The following is a 7,500-nucleotide window of genomic DNA, read 5'->3' on the forward strand; positions in this document are numbered from 1 at the left end:
CCTGTAACAGGCACACAGACAATATGTAAGCACCAGCATGGAACAACACCCAGTGCATCCTCTCTGCCACATTAGACAATCCACACTATCATAACCAGACCGGGAGGTCCACTCGGAAAACAGAATATCCCACCCTTCCGACAACCACCATTGCTCAGCTAAGCCACCAACACCCACACATGTCCCAGACAGGGGTGCACCCAACATCACAATACTGCCTCCTGTCACACCACACAAACAATGGCAGGAATGAAAGACACAGGTCTGCCACAAGCATGGAATCAGAGCGCCGCCTGTTATGAGCCAAAGGTGCACCCTGACGTGGCAAATCAGATGATGCCGCAGTCATTTACTTACGATAATCACAATCAACAAACCGGGCCCCCCCCCCCCCCAAGTGCCTTAACCTAACCCGTATTGTACCTTAACCTAACCCGTATTGTACCTTAACCTAACCCGTATTGTACCTTAACCTAACCCGTATTGTACCTTAACCTAACCCGTATTGTACCTTAACCTAACCCGTATTGTACCTTAACCTAACCCGTATTGTACCTTAACCTAACCCATATTGTACCTTAACCTAACCCATATTGTACCTTAACCTAACCCATATTGTACCTTAACCTAACCCATATTGTACCTTAACCTAACCCATATTGTACCTTAACCTAACCCATATTGTACCTTAACCTAACCCATATTGTACCTTAACCTAACCCATATTGTACCTTAACCTAACCCATGTTGCGCCTTAACCTAACCCATGTTGCGCCTTAACCTAACCCATGTTGCGCCTTAACCTAACCCATGTTGCGCCTTAACCTAACCCATGTTGCGCCTTAACCTAACCCATGTTGCGCCTTAACCTAACCCATGTTGCGCCTTAACCTAACCCATGTTGCGCCTTAACCTAACCCATGTTGCGCCTTAACCTAACCCATGTTGCGCCTTAACCTAACCCATGTTGCGCCTTAACCTAACCCATGTTGCGCCTTAACCTAACCCATGTTGCGCCTTAACCTAACCTATGTTGCGCCTTAACCTAACCTATGTTGCGCCTTAACCTAACCTATGTTGCGCCTTAACCTAACCTATGTTGCGCCTTAACCTAACCTATGTTGCGCCTTAACCTAACCTATGTTGCGCCTTAACCTAACCTATGTTGCGCCTTAACCTAACCTATGTTGCGCCGTAACCTAACCTATGTTGCGCCGTAACCTAACCTATGTTGCGCCATAACCTAACCTATGTTGCGCCTTAACCTAACCTATGTTGCGCCTTAACCTAACCTATGTTGCGCCTTAACCTAACCTATGTTGCGCCGTAACCTAACCTATGTTGCGCCTTAACCTAACCTATGTTGCGCCTTAACCTAACCTATGTTGCGCCTTAACCTAACCTATGTTGCGCCTTAACCTAACCTATGTTGCGCCTTAACCTAACCTATGTTGCGCCTTAACCTAACCTATGTTGCGCCTTAACCTAACCTATGTTGCGCCTTAACCTAACCTATGTTGCGCCGTAACCTAACCTATGTTGCGCCTTAACCTAACCTATGTTGCGCCTTAACCTAACCTATGTTGCGCCGTAACCTAACCTATGTTGCGCCTTAACCTAACCTATGTTGCGCCTTAACCTAACCTATGTTGCGCCTTAACCTAACCTATGTTGCGCCTTAACCTAACCTATGTTGCGCCTTAACCTAACCTATGTTGCGCCTTAACCCAACACACGTTGGGCCTTAACCCAACACACGTTGGGCCTTAACCCAACACACGTTGGGCCTTAACCCAACACACGTTGGGCCTTAACCCAACACACGTTGGGCCTTAACCCAACACACGTTGGGCCTTAACCCAACACACGTTGGGCCTTAACCCAACACACGTTGGGCCTTAACCCAACACACGTTGGGCCTTAACCCAACACACGTTGGGCCTTAACCCAACACACGTTGGGCCTTAACCCAACACACGTTGGGCCTTAACCCAACACACGTTGGGCCTTAACCCAACACACGTTGGGCCTTAACCCAACACACGTTGGGCCTTAACCCAACACACGTTGGGCCTTAACCCAACACACGTTGGGCCTTAACCCAACACACGTTGGGCCTTAACCCAACACACGTTGGGCCTTAACCCAACACACGTTGGGCCTTAACCCAACACACGTTGGGCCTTAACCCAACACACGTTGGGCCTTAACCCAACACACGTTGGGCCTTAACCCAACACACGTTGGGCCTTAACCCAACACACGTTGGGCCTTAACCTGCTCTGTAATTGTCATACGACGCGTTAAATTAGTGTAGTGTTGCCTAACTGCAACCCCCGCAATATAGTTTGCTACTCGCACTGCCCGGTCCCCAGAGTATCGCTTCATGTTAAACACCTTGCAGCTATACACTGTAATGCGGATGGCGGCAGGACGTACATGCTCAATGCCCTTCGCAGTTGTTCATTGGCATTCGCATGGCGAAGCACAGCCTACGTTGTGGTACGGCTTGTGGCAACTGTCCGCTGATGTTGTACGTCCAAATCACACACTGTACCGCACATTGGTCCTCATGTACTGAATGATACATCGTGGTACATGTGTGACCGTACCACGACTGCGCCAACAACGGCGAACCATACGGTCCAAATATTGTGCACTCAGCTACGTGTCGTCTCCCTATAAGAGCTGGATTGCAGTATGGTATGCCGTGGATGGCGATCAGCATGAGCCGTCTGTTGATGTAGTGGCGCGTGTTGTCAGACGTAGTCGTCTCTTCTCACACACCGTGATAGCATGGTGCACTGCGTTCCACATCTGCGACATGCGACAGAGGCCGGTTGACAGTCGTTCGCGCAATGGACATCGCATACGTACGGGGGCCACCTTCCACGTGTTCGCGAAGCGTGCACATGTTGTTGCGTGTATGTGGGCAGACATAGTGTGTCGTGACACCTGACACAGGCATGCAACAATCGTTGAATTTGCAAATGGCGATGGACGTCTACGTTTGCTGGTGACGTTACGCAAATGAAGAACTGGTAAACCGTTGTGGTGCGGTTGTTCTCGCTAGAGGTGAATCAGTGATGGCGACGATCGGTTGAGCTACCAACCGGTTGTTTCAGCGATACCCACCATGCCCACGAACGTGAATGGCATGTGGGTGTGAAGCGATACGCGGCGGTGGCTGGGTGGGACCGTCCCCGGCCGGTGAGGGGGGGCCTTCCGGCGTGCTGGCCGCGCGGTGCGTGGGCGCACGCGCTACAGCCGGCTGGTGGGGGCGGCCAGTGGCAGGCGCGCCGGCCGACGGAGGCGGCAGGCGGCGCAGCTGCGCGCCGGCGCACCCTGCACGCGGCGCCGTGCGGCCAAAGTAGGTCCTCGCGGGCCCGGTGCGAAGCGCGGTGGACATCTGCAGTGTGCTGGTCCGATTGAGGACTGTGTGCGCTGAGGATGCGCCGCCGCCCGGCGCTCGGCGCCGCGACGCCGTCTGCTGCTCGGTCGCCTCTGCGGTTCTCGCAGGTGGATTGTATCGCAGCTGTGCGGACGTGTTGGCGCGTGCGCTGTGCTGGGAGAGTTCGCTTCGGCACCCAAGTGGGGCTTTTGTCCTTCTGTGGCGCTGGCGTTGGAGCTGCCGGCCACCGTAGGTGGCGCGTGTTGTCTCCCGCCGGCAATGCCACGACAGCACGCTCCCGGGCCTCTGTCGGCAGCGGCAAGCTCAGTTGGGAGCACGGGTGGTCGCACCTAAAGCGTCTACTCGCCAAACTCCGGGCGATTGCGCCTCTCTCGAACCCGACCAAGTACTTAGGACGGCGCTGCGCGCCGCCGGGACCTGAGAGGGTTTCGAGGTGTATTGTGCAGGGGAGCTCAGCCTCCTCCTGTTTGCAGAATAATTGAGCGGACGCTTGCGTGTTCGCGCGGGCCCCCGGGACACACTCCCGGGCGGCCGGCTGCTCAGCTCTAGTTGACGCAGCTCCCTGGTTGATCCTGCCAGTAGTCATATGCTTGTCTCAAAGATTAAGCCATGCATGTCTCAGTACAAGCCGCATTAAGGTGAAACCGCGAATGGCTCATTAAATCAGTTATGGTTCCTTAGATCGTACCCACGTTACTTGGATAACTGTGGTAATTCTAGAGCTAATACATGCAAACAGAGTCCCGACCAGAGATGGAAGGGACGCTTTTATTAGATCAAAACCAATCGGTCGGCTCGTCCGGTCCGTTTGCCTTGGTGACTCTGAATAACTTTGGGCTGATCGCACGGTCCTCGTACCGGCGACGCATCTTTCAAATGTCTGCCTTATCAACTGTCGATGGTAGGTTCTGCGCCTACCATGGTTGTAACGGGTAACGGGGAATCAGGGTTCGATTCCGGAGAGGGAGCCTGAGAAACGGCTACCACATCCAAGGAAGGCAGCAGGCGCGCAAATTACCCACTCCCGGCACGGGGAGGTAGTGACGAAAAATAACGATACGGGACTCATCCGAGGCCCCGTAATCGGAATGAGTACACTTTAAATCCTTTAACGAGTATCTATTGGAGGGCAAGTCTGGTGCCAGCAGCCGCGGTAATTCCAGCTCCAATAGCGTATATTAAAGTTGTTGCGGTTAAAAAGCTCGTAGTTGGATTTGTGTCCCACGCTGTTGGTTCACCGCCCGTCGGTGTTTAACTGGCATGTATCGTGGGACGTCCTGCCGGTGGGGCGAGCTGAAGGCGTGCGACGCGCCTCGTGCGTGCTCGTGCGTCCCGAGGCGGACCCCGTTGCAATCCTACCAGGGTGCTCTTGAGTGAGTGTCTCGGTGGGCCGGCACGTTTACTTTGAACAAATTAGAGTGCTTAAAGCAGGCAAGCCCGCCTGAATACTGTGTGCATGGAATAATGGAATAGGACCTCGGTTCTATTTTGTTGGTTTTCGGAACCCGAGGTAATGATTAATAGGGACAGGCGGGGGCATTCGTATTGCGACGTTAGAGGTGAAATTCTTGGATCGTCGCAAGACGAACAGAAGCGAAAGCATTTGCCAAGTATGTTTTCATTAATCAAGAACGAAAGTTAGAGGTTCGAAGGCGATCAGATACCGCCCTAGTTCTAACCATAAACGATGCCAGCCAGCGATCCGCCGCAGTTCCTCCGATGACTCGGCGGGCAGCCTCCGGGAAACCAAAGCTTTTGGGTTCCGGGGGAAGTATGGTTGCAAAGCTGAAACTTAAAGGAATTGACGGAAGGGCACCACCAGGAGTGGAGCCTGCGGCTTAATTTGACTCAACACGGGAAACCTCACCAGGCCCGGACACCGGAAGGATTGACAGATTGATAGCTCTTTCTTGATTCGGTGGGTGGTGGTGCATGGCCGTTCTTAGTTGGTGGAGCGATTTGTCTGGTTAATTCCGATAACGAACGAGACTCTAGCCTGCTAACTAGTCGCGTGACATCCTTCGTGCTGTCAGCGATTACTTTTCTTCTTAGAGGGACAGGCGGCTTCTAGCCGCACGAGATTGAGCAATAACAGGTCTGTGATGCCCTTAGATGTTCTGGGCCGCACGCGCGCTACACTGAAGGAATCAGCGTGTCTTCCTAGGCCGAAAGGTCGGGGTAACCCGCTGAACCTCCTTCGTGCTAGGGATTGGGGCTTGCAATTGTTCCCCATGAACGAGGAATTCCCAGTAAGCGCGAGTCATAAGCTCGCGTTGATTACGTCCCTGCCCTTTGTACACACCGCCCGTCGCTACTACCGATTGAATGATTTAGTGAGGTCTTCGGACTGGTACGCGGCATTGACTCTGTCGTTGCCGATGCTACCGGAAAGATGACCAAACTTGATCATTTAGAGGAAGTAAAAGTCGTAACAAGGTTTCCGTAGGTGAACCTGCGGAAGGATCATTACCGACTAGACTGCATGTCTTTCGATGTGCGTGTCGTGTCGCGCAACACGCTACCTGTACGGCTCGCAGTAGCCGTGCGCCGCGTGCGGAACCACGCGTGCTTCTCAAAACTAACGCCAATGTTGTGTGGTACGAGCGCTGAAGCGCTGGAGCGGCTGGCCTGCGGCACCTGGCGCCTGGCGCCGGTTTTGAATGACTTTCGCCCGACTGCCTGTCCGCTCCGGTGTGGAGCCGTACGACGCCCATCGGCCGTGAGGCCGTTGGACACAGAACGCTTGAACAGGGGCCGCCACACGCCTACGTCCCGCCTATGCAACTGTCTTGAAAGAGACAGTGTAAACTAAGAAAAGATCACCCAGGACGGTGGATCACTCGGCTCGTGGGTCGATGAAGAACGCAGCAAATTGCGCGTCGACATGTGAACTGCAGGACACATGAACATCGACGTTTCGAACGCACATTGCGGTCCATGGATTCCGTTCCCGGGCCACGTCTGGCTGAGGGTCGGCTACGTATACTGAAGCGCGCGGCGTTTGCCCCGCTTCGCAGACCTGGGAGCGTCGCGGCCGCCTGTGGGGCCGGCCGCGCCTCCTTAAACGTGCGATGCGCGCCCGTCGCCTGGCGGTTCGCATACCGGTACTTACTCGGTAGCGTGCACAGCCGGCTGGCGGTGTGGCGTGCGACACCTCGTACAACGACCTCAGAGCAGGCGAGACTACCCGCTGAATTTAAGCATATTACTAAGCGGAGGAAAAGAAACTAACAAGGATTCCCCCAGTAGCGGCGAGCGAACAGGGAAGAGTCCAGCACCGAACCCCGCAGGCTGCCGCCTGTCGTGGCATGTGGTGTTTGGGAGGGTCCACTACCCCGACGCCTCGCGCCGAGCCCAAGTCCAACTTGAATGAGGCCACGGCCCGTAGAGGGTGCCAGGCCCGTAGCGGCCGGTGCGAGCGTCGGCGGGACCTCTCCTTCGAGTCGGGTTGCTTGAGAGTGCAGCTCCAAGTGGGTGGTAAACTCCATCTGAGACTAAATATGACCACGAGACCGATAGCGAACAAGTACCGTGAGGGAAAGTTGAAAAGAACTTTGAAGAGAGAGTTCAAAAGTACGTGAAACCGTTCTGGGGTAAACGTGAGAAGTCCGAAAGGTCGAACGGGTGAGATTCACGCCCATCCGGCCACTGGCCTCCGCCCTCGGCAGATGGGGCCGGCCGCCCGCGCGGAGCAATCCGCGGCGGGGTCGTGTCCGGTTGCCTTTCCACTCGCCGCGGGGTGGGGCCGTTCCGGTGTGCGGTGGGCCGCACTTCTCCCCTAGTAGGACGTCGCGACCCGCTGGGTGCCGGTGGGCCGCGCGCCTGCACGTTGCCTTTGACGGTGCGGCGCTGTCATCTTCCGCCGCCGTCAAGGGGCAACACCAGTGGGTCGCTGACACCAGTCGCCTGCTATCTGGGCGTAACTTCATCGACGCTCTCCGCGCCCGCATCAACGCCTTCCCCACGAAGGCACGGCGCAGTCGCGGGCGGGAGGCGGACACCAGATGCCGCGCGGGCTGCCAGGCCGTAGAGACCGCCAACCACGTGTTACAGGCTTGCTTCAGGACGCACGGGTCCCGGGTAAAGCG

At 55.2% G+C, this 7,500-nt stretch overlaps 2 non-coding genes across 2 annotated transcripts; both read left to right on the forward strand.

The window, feature by feature from the left end:
• The first annotated feature begins 3,971 nt into the window (after positions 1 to 3,971).
• Positions 3,972 to 5,881, forward strand: LOC124587621. The gene has a single exon (XR_006975534.1). It is a non-coding gene; the product is annotated as a small subunit ribosomal RNA (ribosomal RNA).
• Positions 5,882 to 6,232: 351 nt separating this feature from the next.
• On the forward strand, positions 6,233 to 6,387 carry LOC124587633. The gene has a single exon (XR_006975544.1). It is a non-coding gene; the product is annotated as a 5.8S ribosomal RNA (ribosomal RNA).
• Positions 6,388 to 7,500: the final 1,113 nt, after the last annotated feature.

The sequence above is a fragment of the Schistocerca americana genome, unplaced genomic scaffold (genome assembly GCF_021461395.2).
Source record: "Schistocerca americana isolate TAMUIC-IGC-003095 unplaced genomic scaffold, iqSchAmer2.1 HiC_scaffold_607, whole genome shotgun sequence".
NCBI lineage: Eukaryota > Metazoa > Arthropoda > Insecta > Orthoptera > Acrididae > Schistocerca > Schistocerca americana.